The following is a 13,973-nucleotide window of genomic DNA, read 5'->3' as shown; positions in this document are numbered from 1 at the left end:
GTTGCCTTTTCATTTACTGATGGTTTCTTTTGCTATGCAGAAGCTTTTTAGTTTGGTGTAGTCCCACTTGTTTATTTTTGCTTTTGTTTCTTTGCTTTTGGAGTCAAATAAAAAAAATGTTTCCAAGACCAATATCAAGGGGCTTATTGCTGTTTTCCTCTAGGAATTTTATGGTTTCAAGTCTAACATTCAAGTCTTTAATCTATTTGAGTCAATTTCTATGTATAGTGTAAGATAGTGGTACAATTTCATTCTTTTTCATGAGGTGTCCAGTTTTCCCAACACCATTCATAGAAAAGACTGTCCTTTCCCCTTGTATATTCTTGACTCCTTTGTTGTAAATGAATTGATTATATATGTGTGTGTTTACTTCTGGTATCTATATGCTGATTCATTGAACTGTGTGTCTGTTTTTGTGCCACACTGTTTTGATTTCTGTAGCTTTGTAAAATAGTTTCATGTCAGGAAGTGTGATACTTTCAGCTTTGTTCTTCCTTCTGAAGATCTCTCTGGCTATTTAGGATCTTTTGTGGTTCCATATAAATTTTAGAATTATTTCTTCTAATTGTGTGAAAAATGCCATTGGTATTTTGATAGGGATTACACTGAATCTTAAATTTCTTTGAATGTTATGGACATTTTAACAATGTCAATTTGTCCAATCTATGAGCATGGAATATCTTTCCATTTATTTGTGTCATCTTTAATTTATTTTATCAGTGTCTTGTAGTTTTCAGTGTACAAGTCTCACCTCCTTGGTTAAATTTACTCATAGGTATTTTATTCTTTTTGATGTAAATGGGATTGTTTTCTTAATTTCTTTTTCTGATAGTTTACTATTGGTGTATAGCAATGACACAGGGTTTGTATATTGATCTTATATGCTAACTTTACTGAATTCATTTATTGTAACAGGTTTTTTGGGAGGACTGTTTAGGGTTTTCTATGTATGGTATCATGTCACCTATAAATAGTAAGTTTTACTTCTCCTTTTACAATTTGTATGCCTTTTATTTCTTTTTCTTACCTAATTACTGTGTCTAGGACTTCCAATACTATGTTGAAAAAAGTGGGGAGAGCATCCTTGTCTTGTTCTTAGAGGAAGAGCTTTCACTTTTTCACCAATGAGTATGGTGTTAGCTGTGGATTTAACATATACAGCCATTATTATATTCAGGTAATTCCTTCTATACCCACTTTGTTCAGAGTTTTTGTCATAAATGTATGCTGAATTTTGTCAAATGCTTTTTCATCAATTGAGATGATCATATAATTTTTATCCTTCATTTTGTTAATGTAGTGTGTCACATTGATTGATTTGTGAATGTTGAACCATCCTTGCATCTCTGGAATAAATCCTACTTGATCATGGTTTATGATTCTTTTAATTATTGTATTGTATTTGGTTTGTTAATATTTTGTTGAGGATTTTTCCTCTATGTTCATTGGTAATATTGGCTTGTAATTTTCTTGCTGAATCCTTGTCTGGTTTTGGTGTTAGGGTAATGCTGGCCCTATAAAATAAGATTGGAAGCATACCCACCTCTTCAATTTTTTTGAAGTGTTTGAGAAGGAGAGGCATTAAATGTTCTTTGAATGCTTGATAGAATTCACCAGTGATGCTATCTGCGCATGGAATTTTGTTTATTGGGAGTTTTTTATTACTAATTCAATATCCCTGCTAGTAACCAATCTATTCAGTCTATATTTCTTCAGAATTTAGTCTTGAAAGATTATATGTTTCTTGGAATTTATGCATTTCTTCTAGGTCGTCCAATTTGTTGGTGTATAATTATTCATAGTAGTCTATTTTGATCCTTTGTATTACTATAGTATAAGTTGTAATTTTCCTCTTCTCTATTTATGAGCCCTCTTTTTCTTGGTGAGTTGAAGATTTGTAAATTTTATTTATTTTTTCAAAGAACAGCTCTTAGTTTCATTGATCATTTCTATTGATTTTTAGTCTCTATTTCACCTATTTCTGCTATGATCTGTATTATTTCCTTCTTCCTATTAGCTTTGGGCTTTGTTCTTTTTCTAGTTCCTTTAGGTGTAGAGTTAAACTTTATATTGCAACTTCTTGTTTCTTATGGTAGCTTGTAACACTATAAACTTCCCTCTTTAAACTGCTTTTCCTGCATCCCATGTATTTGGGACTGTGGTATTTCCATTTTCATTTGTTGCCAGGTATTTTTTTTTTATTTCTCCTTTGATTTCTTCATTGACCCATAGGATCATGTTGTTGAATAACCACATATTTGTGATTTTTCCAGCTTCTTCCTGTAATTGATTCATAGTTTCATACTATTGTGGTTGAAAAGATGCTTGATATGATTTTAATCTTAAATTTTTTGAAACTTACTTTGTGACCTAAGATATGATCTATCCTGGAGAGTGTTCCATGTGCACTAGAGAAGAATATGTATTTTTCTGCTTTGAGATGGTATGTTCTATATATATTTATTAAGCCCATCTGTTCTAATGTATCATTTAAGGCTGATGATTCCTTATTGATTTTGTCTGCGTGATCTATCCTTTGATGTAAATGGGGTATTAAAATCTTCTACTATTATTGCATTGCTTTCAGTTTCTCCTGTTGTATCTGTTAATATTTGCTTTATATATTTAGGTGCTCCAATGTTGGGTACAGAAATACTTATAATTGTCATATTGTGTTGTTGGATCAACCTCATTATCATTAGGTAATGCCCTTTTTTGTCTATTTTACAGTCTGCCTTAAAGCCTGTTTTTTCTGATAGAAGTATAGCTATACCAGTTTTCTTTTTATTTCCATTTGCGTGGAATATCTTTTTCCATCTCTTCACTTTCAGTCTATGTATGCTTAGATCTGAAGTAAGTCTCTTGTAGGCAACTTACAGATGGGTCTTTCTCACTCTTTTCTAATTGATTTAGCCACTCTATGTCTTTTGGTCTTTTGACTAATTTAGTCCATTTACATTTAAAGTAATTATTGATAGGTATGTGCTATTGCTATTTTCATGATTGGTTTCTAGCTGTATTTTTTTTTTTTTAGCTCCTCTCAGTTCCTTTCTTCATTTTCTCTTTTCTCTGTGGTTTGGTGATTTTCTTTAGTGTTATGTTCAGATTCTTTTCTCATTCTTTTTGGTGTATACATTGCTTTGTTGTTACCATGAGATTCATATATAGCATTCTGTATACGTAATAGTCTGTTTTAAGCTGATAGTATCTTAAGTTAGAGTACATTCTGAAAACTCTGTGTTTTTACTCCCTGACTCCATGTTCTGTTTTTGATGTCCTGCTGAATATCTTTATATTTTATGTATCCCTTAACTCATTATTACAGTTAATTTTTCAACTTTGGTCTTTTAACCTTCATATTAACTTTGTAAGTGGTTGATCTACTATCTTTACTATATATTTGCATTTACCAGTAAGATTTTTAATATTTATTCTTCTTATTTGTTAGTGTTTTTTCTTTTCTGCTTGAAGCCCCTTTAACATATCTTGTAAGGCTGGTTTAGTGGTGATGAACTTTTTCAGTTTTTACTTGTCTGGAAATATCTTTATCTCTCCTTGAATTCTGAATGATAACCTTGCCAGGTAGAGTATTCTTGTTTGGAAGTTTTTTCCTTTCAGCACTTTGAATATATCATGACAGCCTTTTGGCCTGCAAAGTTTCTGTTGAAAAATCAGCTGGTGGTCTTATAGGAACCTCCTTGTATGTAACAAGTTGGTTTTGTTCTTGCTACTTTTAAATATTCTCTCTTTATCTTTAACTTTTGACATTCTAATTACAATGTGTCTTGATGTGGCCTCCTTTGGTTCATTTTATTTGGAATTTGTGCTTTCTGGAGCTGGATGTCTGCTTCCTTCCCCAAGTTACAGAAATTTGAAGTCATTATTTTTGAAATAACTTTTCTACCCCTTTCTCTCTCTTTTCCTGTGACCCATGCAATGTAGATGTTATTCACTTGATATTGTCCCACAGGTCCCTTAAGATATATTTACTTTTTAAAGTTATGTTTTCTTTTCCCTGTTCTCTTTGGGTGGTTTCTACTGCCTTGTATTCTGGGTTGCTTATCTGTTCTTCTACCTTATTTAGGGTACTGCTGAACACCTCTAGTGTATTTTCAATTTAGCCAGTATATTGTTCAGCTCTGTGACTTCTGTTTGCTATTTCTATGTTTTCTATATCTTTATTGAAGTTCTCACTCTGCTCACCCATTCTTCTCCCAAGTTTGGTGAGCATCTTTATGACTATTGCTTGAACTCTTCATATGGTAGATCACCTATCTCTATTTTATTAAGGTTTTGTTTCTAAGGTTTTGTCTTATTTATCTATTTGGAATATATTCCTCTGTCTCCTCATTTTAGTTGATTCTCTTGTGTTTGTTTCTGGGTATTAAGTGAAGCATTTATCTTTCCCAATCTTGAGTAGCCTTGTACAGGAGATAAAACTTATTTTTCAACCTTGCCCTAGCTTTTTGTTGTTTCTCAGATCTTTGTGATTATTTAAGTAGCCTAATTTATTCTTGATAGATCCTGGTAGGGAGGCTGTGCCAAAACTTGTCAGTGTTCTTATATACAGTCTTTTGGGTCAACAGTCACAAACTCTGCTAACTTCTAGGCCAGCAGATATATAGAGGTGTCCCCCATTACAAAAATCTTGGCTTTAGATATGTGTTTAAGTAACCTTTCTGGGAGATAACAATGTACTGTGGTAAGACCAAGGAAGAATGCTAATATGGTGTCACCCTGCCTTTGTTCCCTAGGGGGCACCCCTGTAGCTTCTGGATGTGTGATAAGCCTGTAACCTGCTCCTCAGGCTGAAGCTCCAGGACAAGAAAATAGGCCTTTTTCATAGGAAGACTTGGGAAATGTTTCAGTGTGCTGTTTGTGCAGTGCCCTGGGGGTGGTAGCCTGCCAGGGACTGTCTCTCTGATATTATCAGATTCTTGGGGCCCAAAAACACAATCTTCCTGGCCACTAGAGCCAGATGCTTAAAGGGAATCCCCTATGTGGTCTGCTGTAGCAGGGAAGGCCTAAGTTGCAGCACGTGGCACTTGGTCACCTGGCTACAGCACATGGGGCTAAGCACTCCCACCAGAGTTAGCAGGCAGGTGTCATGAGGTACAGTATTTGGAAATGATGCCTGCCAAGTCTGGCACCCAAAAGGCAGAAGTAATATATAAAAATGTCTCCCACCAAATACAAATTGTTGCAGCCACTATGGAAAGCACTGTGGAGGTTTCTCAAAAACTAAAACTAAAAATACCACATGACCCAGAAATTGCATTCCTGGGAATTTAACTAAAAAATACAAAACCACTAATTTAAAAAGTACATGCATTCCTTTGTTTATTGCAGCATTATTTACAATACCCAAAGTATGGAAACAACCTAAGTGTCTATTGATAAATGAATGGATGAAGATGTGGTGCATATATACGTAGTGGAATATTACTCAGCTACAGAAGAAGAAGGAAATCTTGCCATTTGTGACAACATGGATAGACCTAGAGGGTACTATACCAACTGAAATGAGTCAGACAAAGAAAGACAAATGTAATTTCACTTATATATGGAATCTAAAAAAAAACAAATGAGCAAACAATAGAATTATACTCATGAACACAGAGAACAGACTGGTGGTTGCCATAGGGGAAGGGGTGGAGGGGTAAATGAAATAGGTGAAAGGGATAAATAGAGGTATAAACATCCAATATAAAATGAATTAGTCACAGAGTATATAGCATAGGGAATATAGTGAACAGTAATATCTTTGTATGTTGATAGACAGCAACTGCACTTATTGTGGTGAGCATTAAGTAATGTGTACAATTGTTCAGTCACTGTTGCACACCTGAAGCCAATATGATATTTTATATTAACCATATTTCAATTTAAAAATAAAATAGGAATAATAAGAAAAAAAATGGTGTGCACCAGCATGTCCATCTTGGAGAGAGTCTCAGTGGTTTTTTGCTTTTCTGGAAGACATGTTAGGATTAATAAATGAGTCTTCATCACACATGGCCCAGGTGCCTTTCAAGCTGTTATTTTTATGCTGGGTCCTGGAGAGACTGTATTTTTTAGAGCAGATTTTTTGTTCCCTATATCCTTATGGTTCTCCTGGAAGTAAGGCCAATTGGTTTTTAAGGCCAGATGCTTTGGGTGCTCATCTCCGTAGTACAGTTCCCCAAAACTGTCTTCCTGATATGGGGCACAAAGCCCTCACTCCTAAGAGCAAATTTCATATTATGGGATCCCTCCTGATTGTGGGTCACAGCACCTGGGGTGGAGCTTCTTGCTAGACTACATCTCTGCCTCTCCTGTACAGCTCGTTTTGTCCCTTTTATCCTTGTGGAGGTGCTATTAAGCTAGCTTGTCAGTCCATTTCAGATGGAATTGTTCCACATGTAGCAATAGATCTGTTGCATTCATGGGAGTTCAGGGTCCTTCTACAAGGCTGTTTTGAACCCTTGTCAGAGGAAATGCACTTTGAATTCAATCCCAGAGGTGTGTTATTTCAGGAAATTATGAATAGCCAACAATGATGACAAAAGCAAAATGCACAAAATAACTAGGAATTTGGTAGAAAAAAAATACTGTAAAGGTGACAACTCTAAATCCTGGAATGATTATGGGGCACTCTACCAAACAAAAGCATGAAGATTCCCAAGTAAGTTTCTAATAAACTCTGGAAGTTCTGTCCTTGTCAGGGCCTGTAGGGGTCTTGGGATCTGAAGATGTTTCCAGAAGAAGGAACAATCTGAGCTATTTGCATGAGAGGGATACTATGGGGAAGAAAGAAGGTAAAGTGAATATTTATATAAGGAAGAAGAGAAAAAGGAATGTGCTCAGAGATACTGCATCATAGGTTAAAAAAAAATCAACTTCATAGTATAAGTAGGAAAATATTCCCAACTGACAAAATTATTGGCAGAGAAAGCATACCACACCCCATTATATTCACACAATCCCTGTGATTTTCCTAAGTTGCTGTGGACTCTTCCAAAAACAAACTGTGGTATTGTTAATATCTCCAAAAGATCAAATGATCAAATGACTCTTTTTCTTTTTAATGGGAAGTTAGATTTTATTAAGCTGAAACAAGTTCCTACCCAGAGGACTTAAAACTGTTTTGAAAGAGATTATGAAGATTACCACATAAAGAAAATAGCTTAAGTTTTCATTCTATACATGTATGACTATGATGATTACTTTCTAATATGGTATGTGACATATAAGATCACTGTAGTAGTTGAATAAAACACTATCAAATGATTCTTGAATTAAAGAAACTTCTTCCTTTTTTTCTAGAGGAAGTAAACAAGTTATGAATTTCAATAATTTTATTTTCTATCTAAAAAAATAGCCTCATTTCTAAGAAAACATGAAGCCAACAGTTTTAAAAATCAAGCTGAGGCTGCAGCCTTCAAAACTATGCATTTCAGTTCTTTGTATTTTAAACCATTTCAGATTTTTAAACGCAGTAAAATTTATTCAGCCCATTTGACTGGAGTGCCTGTCATATACCATGTGCCATGGAGGTGGCTGGGGATACAGCAGTGAACACATAGACACAGTCCCTGCCCTCCTGGGGCTTTCAGTTCACTGGGGGAAGATGGACAATACAAAATAAGTAACATGTTTTGGCTAGATATGATAGTATATGTGGAGGAAGATAGGGATTTCTGGGGGTGGGGGTGAGTTGAATTTTTAAGTAGGAGAGGATGAGAAGATGGCATTTCAGCAAAGACCTGAGGGAAGTCAGGGCCTGAACCATCATGCAGACAAGTCCAGATGCCCCTGGCCGTGCCCACCAGCCCTGCTGGTGCAGTTTGGGATGGTTGAGGATTGAGGACTGACTACTGGCATGGAGAATGTAGGCAAAAGCCCAACTGGAGGGTATTTAAGAGAAAATAGGAGAGGAATTGGACAAAGTAAATAGGTGATGCACGTAAAAGTGATTTTGCTATAATAGAGAATAGAAAAATGAGGCTTTAGCCAGAGGATAGATTGGTGTCGATTGGTGTCTAAGGATTCTTTTTTTTTCTTACTATGGAAAAAACAATGGAATTTTTTTGGCTATTGTGCTAGTGATAATACAGTAGAGAGGAAAAACAGTGCAGGAATGAAGAGCAATTTGCTGCAGGTGGTAATAATCTTTGCTTAAATAAGAGGGGATCTGGTGCACAAGCAGAGGGGACTAGACTTAGAAATATGGACAGTTTCCGCAGAAACAGGAGGGAAGGAAGAGGATGTAGACCTAGATGTCAGTGGGGTAGACGTGGTGGGCAGCAATGAAGTACAGAATGAGTGAGCAGGCAGACCTACAATGGCACGAGTTAAGATAGAGTAAAATTAATTTTAACATTCTTTGGATACTTAACCCAGTCTATAACTTTCTATTCTTTGGATACAAGGATTCTGGGACATGCAATCTTAGTGAAATAATTGGTAATTCTTGATTAAGTCATTGCTTCTTAGGGCATGGATAAAGCATATGTGTCTCTGTGATTATAAATGTGGTTACGTGTTGAATTCTAAAAGATTGTTAGGCTGAAATTTACCTCCCAGAATTTATCATGGACTAGCTATTTTGTTATTAGATACAATGTCAGAGAGAAGTAGATGGTTGAGTAATTATTCAGGCCCTGAAGAAGATTACTGAATTTGAATCACCATATACCAAGCCAAATTAAATAAAATACTTTAGAACACTGTGTCTTATGTTCTGATTAAATTATTAATTTTTAGCCTAAATTTGAAGAGGAGTATCTCTAATGATTTAGGCTGTAGGTGCATACAAAATAAAAAGGGGAAACATACTTCTAATAAGCAGCAAAGCAATTGCATTAAACCTCAGATGAAAGGCAGTGTTTCTAACTATATTGTGTATTAGTCCGAACAGGCAACAACAACAAAATACCACAGACTGGGTTGGTTTTAACAACAGAGCTTTATTACTTTACAGTTCTGGAGGCTGGAAATCCCAGATCAAGGTGCTGGCAGATTTGGTTTCTGGTGAGGCCTCTCTCCTTGGCTTGCAGACCACCACCATCTCACTGCATCTCACGTGGCCTTTTCTCCCTGTGCCCACTCTTCATCTTCCTCTAAGGACACTGATCCTATTGAATTAGGGCTGCACACTTGTGACCTCACTTAACCCTAATTAGCTCTTAAAGACCTATCTCCAAATGCAGTCACTGGGGGTTAGGGCTTTAGCATATGGATGGGTGGGAAGCACAGTTTAGTCCATAACATTATGTTAAAAATTTATTAGACATACAAGTTACTAGAATCTCTTAGGTATTCCCACTCTTTGAGACACTGGTTTTCTGGCCTGTTGGTAACTTTTGATTCCCTTCTCAATGCAGTATTCTCAAAGCACACCAGGAGGTGGGAACTTTTTGAGCATATTTGAACTAATCCATCGAATAGCTCTCTTGCCATTATGGACAAAGGGAGATAGAGGAAGATTAATGGCAGTCATAGAAACAGTGGCATCTTCTGTTGACATAGCATTGGATAGCATCCAAATTCCCTAACCTGACATCCTCAACAGTCTATAACTTTCTACATTTTAGCCTCTTTATCCAAATTTCCCAAAGCTCCAGCCACCATTCTCTGAACATGGCATATCCTTTCATGACTCTTTGCCTCAGAACAAATGAGTTACTTTGCCTACAAAGATATCCATCTGCCTTTTCAATTGACAAATTCATATCCATACTCTTAGTTCTGGCTTAGATTCCACCCCTGTCTAGCTTTTCCTGTCCAATCCTCATTGTCAGACTGTTGTTTTATTCCCCATCCTCCCCACAGTCATTTAATTCAGCATATTTGTAGTTATCTGTTGGCATGGCTTTTTCCTCCACTATACTTCAGTCCCTTGGGAGAAGGGGCTATGTTTTGTTTTTCTTTGTACCCACTGTCCCTTGTGCCCTTCCTGATACATGATAAAGGCCTATGAACATATGAGTAATAAATGGATGGATGTCTGAATGTGCAATTCATTCATTCCCCAATTTTTTACTGAGCCACTGTTATGTTTCACATTCTGTCAAGATGTTGAGAATACAAATTGGCAAAGGAGACAGACATGGTTCCTTTATGGAACTTAGAGTCTGGAGACTGAGACAGAAGTATAAGCCAGCAAATACAAGACTCAAATTGTAATACATACTGTGAGGGAAATCAACACTTTTCAAAAAGAGAGTAAAATAGAGTGAATAATACTTTAGACAGGATGGTCAAGGAAGGGCTCTCTGACAAGTAATATGTCAGCCACGAGTTGAAGTATGAGAAGAAATTAACAAGAGAATGTTCCAGAGAAAGGGAACAATATGTGCAAAGGTCCTAAGACAGGAAAGAACTGTCTAAAGAACTGAAAGAAGGCAAGGATGACAGGGCAAGTGATCAAGAGGGAGACAAGTAGAAAATGAGGTCTGAGGTAGGCAGGAACCAAATCTCATGGGCCATGAAAGAAGTGTGCTTTTCAGAATGCAGTATGAAACCAACTCAGGTGTTATAAAGACCACTCTTTATAAGGTAAGACTGGAGAATTAGGAATGGGTGAAGGGAGATACAGGTCAGAAGATAATTGCTGTACTGTAGGGGAGAAGTGATGAAGGCTGGCAACAGTACAGATTTGGAGGTAGAGTGGAGAGACATTATGAAAGAGGAATCTATAGAATTAAGGAGTAATTGGCTTTGGGAAATGGAAAAAAGGAGTCAAGGATGATTTTCAAGTTTTGACATGAGCAAAAGATGGTGTCATTTATTTAAAAGGGAAGGCCTATACCAAAAGTTTTGGGGGATGAGGTGAGGATGAGAATGTAGAGTTCTGTTCTGAACGGTTATGCCTGAAGTAAATCCAAGTAGCAATGTCAGGTGGTTGGATATATGTAAGTGTGGAGCTCGGAGGAGAGAACTGGAAGCCATTACTACCTACGTGGCGTTGAAAGCTGTGGAGAGAGTATGAGTGAAGAAGAGAGGTCCAGAACTAAGCCCTAAAACAATAACCAGTGATCTCAGCTGTGATTCAAAAGATCAATCCATGAGCCATCTATAAAATGGATTTGGGGATGGTGGAGGAGGGAGGGAGAGCAACTGAGAATCCATTAGGTTAGGTCAGTCAAGGGATAATGCAGGCCTTGACTAGAATAAGTGAGGACTGATCCTTTTCCTCTTCTCAGTATATACTGTCCCCAGTGGCATTCTCATTTCATCTCCTAGTGTTAACCATTGCCTCTGGATTTACATTTCAGTCTTAATATTTCTATTTGCTGAACATCTCATTTTGTACCCCATCAGTACTTCAAACCAAAAGATTCAACTCCCGCTCACTTGTTCCATGCACCCATATTGCTCTTTTTATGCTACTACTCCTGTGGGCCTCTCAGTGACCAGGAAGAGGCTGCTCTGTCATTGGGTCTGTTCCTTCTTGTTCCTCTTTATTATCCTTAATGAGTAAGTTGCCAAATTTCATTGCCTACACAGCAGTAATATAGTTTTATCAAGCTAAGTTTCCATTTGTAAAATATAGTCATTTTAAAAAAGTATTCACATTATCATAAATACTAATAAATAAAAATTTAAACCAGTTTCAGTCTTACTATTTTTTTTAAGAACTGTATTTTCTTCAATTTTTTCTCTTAAAAGTTTAACTTTGGACTAAGATGTAGTATGAGAAAAATTTAAGATAATCTGCAGAGAGATTTAGACTAGCAAAGCATTCGATCTTAAAAGAGGGAGCTACTTTGCTTGTTTTTATCATCACATTTAGGAATGAATCACTGAAAGCAAAGATAGAAATAGAGATGGATAGGAAAGACCTGTGCCAACTAATTCATCTCCTCGTTAGTGCAGGGAAGTTTCCTATGTCAAATGCCTGTGAGATATTATATAATAAAAGTCTTAGGTTACAACATTTCAGTCATTTTCATAATGTGACTAATTATCTTTCTAGTTGCTCTTGGCATTGTTCTCTGAACAATGTATCCCTGTCATATGAGAGGTGTTTCCCTTTGTACACAAATGAAATGCCAAGGATCTCAAAGGGATGAATTCCAATTATTTTTCCATTGTTGTAATGAGTCTACATTAAGTCAATCTCTTGATGATCCTTCTTGAGACCAGTGGTATACATACATGAGATCATTACCTAGAGCAAGTAGTGGTCTAGTACCTTAGGATGGTTAATAGCTAATGAGAACCTCTAGAGATCAGACATGCCCTTACCACCTAACGGTACAGATGCATTATTCTAATGGACTTTCCAAAAGAATATTTGGTGTGGGATGACCTTCTCATTATCCCTATAGCTTTAGAGAGGGCATGGGTGTGCAGGATGGCATTTGGAAAGATTATTGTTTTTAAGTTCTTTGACTTTTATTCAGTATCTCTCAGTTATCTCATCTTTAATCACATAAGAATACTGTATACTCTTTTGAAAGATATACTCTGTTGTCTTGTCCCTATATTCAGTTTTACACCCCCTATTAAAAAATACATTCTTAGGTCAATAGGTATTATTCCTCCAAGACCTGTGATATCTGCACACCTCTTGGTTGGTAGTCTTCTATAATGCCATTAACATCCTCCGTACCTGTTCTTGCACATCATTAATAAAGATGTTAAATAATACTTGCTCTAGCATTTCCTTAGTGCCTTCCCACCAGCCATACTCCTTCCCTCCAAACTGAATACACTCCCTGTAGCGTTATCCTTTGTTTATACTGTTTGATGTAATTCTTAATCCAGTTGAGTCTATTCTTATTCAAGCCAATTAGTTTGGGCAAGAAGAGTTCACATGGACCAATATATAGATTATGGTTTTTAACTGATTTCTGAAACTTCAATTATATGAATATAATAATTTGAGCACTTTTCTAAGAGTTCTTCCTCAGCAATCTAGAGCATTTATAATTAGCTGTTTGTGGAAAGTAACAACATAGGAATTCTAGAATGGTTTGAGATACTAAATTTCATAAGCTACTGATTTCTTTTACAGAGTCCTGATTTGCCCTTTGAAGCAGCTGTCACTTTGTAACACTCTTTTTCCCGTGGTCATCTCTAAAACTAGAGACCAGGCTAAAGGCCTTGGTTGGCACTGAACACGAAGAGTAGAAGGTTGTGTCTGACTTGGCTTTTTCGCATATTACAGAATTCCAGCAGCTACCCAACAGGTGACCAAGAACTGTTTCTCTTGGGAGAATCTGCCATTAAGTTATAACGAAGTAACAATTTTAAGGCTTATAAGAAATGTTCATGGATATGCTTGGATTTAGTGAAATGTGCCAAAAGGAGAGCTCCTCTGGTCCACAGAGCACATGAACTCAGCATTACCCACCCCACGCCACCTCCTTTACACTGGGCAAGCATGCCGCTGAGAAGCGTCATTCCTTGTCTCATGTGGTGTTCTCTGGGGCCCTAAAACTGCAAGGATCACCACAGCTGCAAGAAAGCATCTCCTCAATACGTGCCAAATATTCTTCAGCATTCTTTTTGCCTTTGATAGGAAACAGCACGGTGAACTTACTACCTCTCCTTTGCTGCAGTGAGTCCCAAGTAACTGTGAAAGATTTAACGATTCAAAGCTGCATAAGCAAAATCACTATTCCCTCTGTTTTAAAATTACTAAGATAATAATTCAGGGAAGCAAAAAAAATGTAATAAAGGAAGACTGTTGTCACTATGGAAGAGGTATTAGAATTAGTACTAGGCTTTTTTTATTCTCCTTAGGGAAGATAATGAGAAGCGTTCAGAGTATGTGTCCATGCAAATGTATGGATTGGAAGGGGAAATCTTTAAAAAATAACTTGTGGCAATATGAGAAGGAATATTATTAAGTAATTTTGCAAAATTTGTATGTGAAGTTTCATCATACGGTATTATGATCTCAGGGATATTTTGTAATATTTACTGAGTCTTCTGAGAGTTCATTTATTCAGATCGTATTTTAAGGAGGAAGTTATAAGATT

At 36.5% G+C, this 13,973-nt stretch overlaps 1 protein-coding gene across 6 annotated transcripts in view; it reads left to right on the top strand.

Annotated features, from left to right (window-relative positions):
* Positions 1 to 13,973, top strand: part of AKAP6 (A-kinase anchoring protein 6) — a 627,130-nt gene that overhangs the window by 450,799 nt on the left and 162,358 nt on the right. The window lies entirely within an intron of this gene.

This window comes from Manis javanica, chromosome 8, assembly GCF_040802235.1.
Source record: "Manis javanica isolate MJ-LG chromosome 8, MJ_LKY, whole genome shotgun sequence".
Lineage (NCBI taxonomy): Eukaryota > Metazoa > Chordata > Mammalia > Pholidota > Manidae > Manis > Manis javanica.
This window is presented reverse-complemented; position numbering and strand designations above follow the sequence as displayed.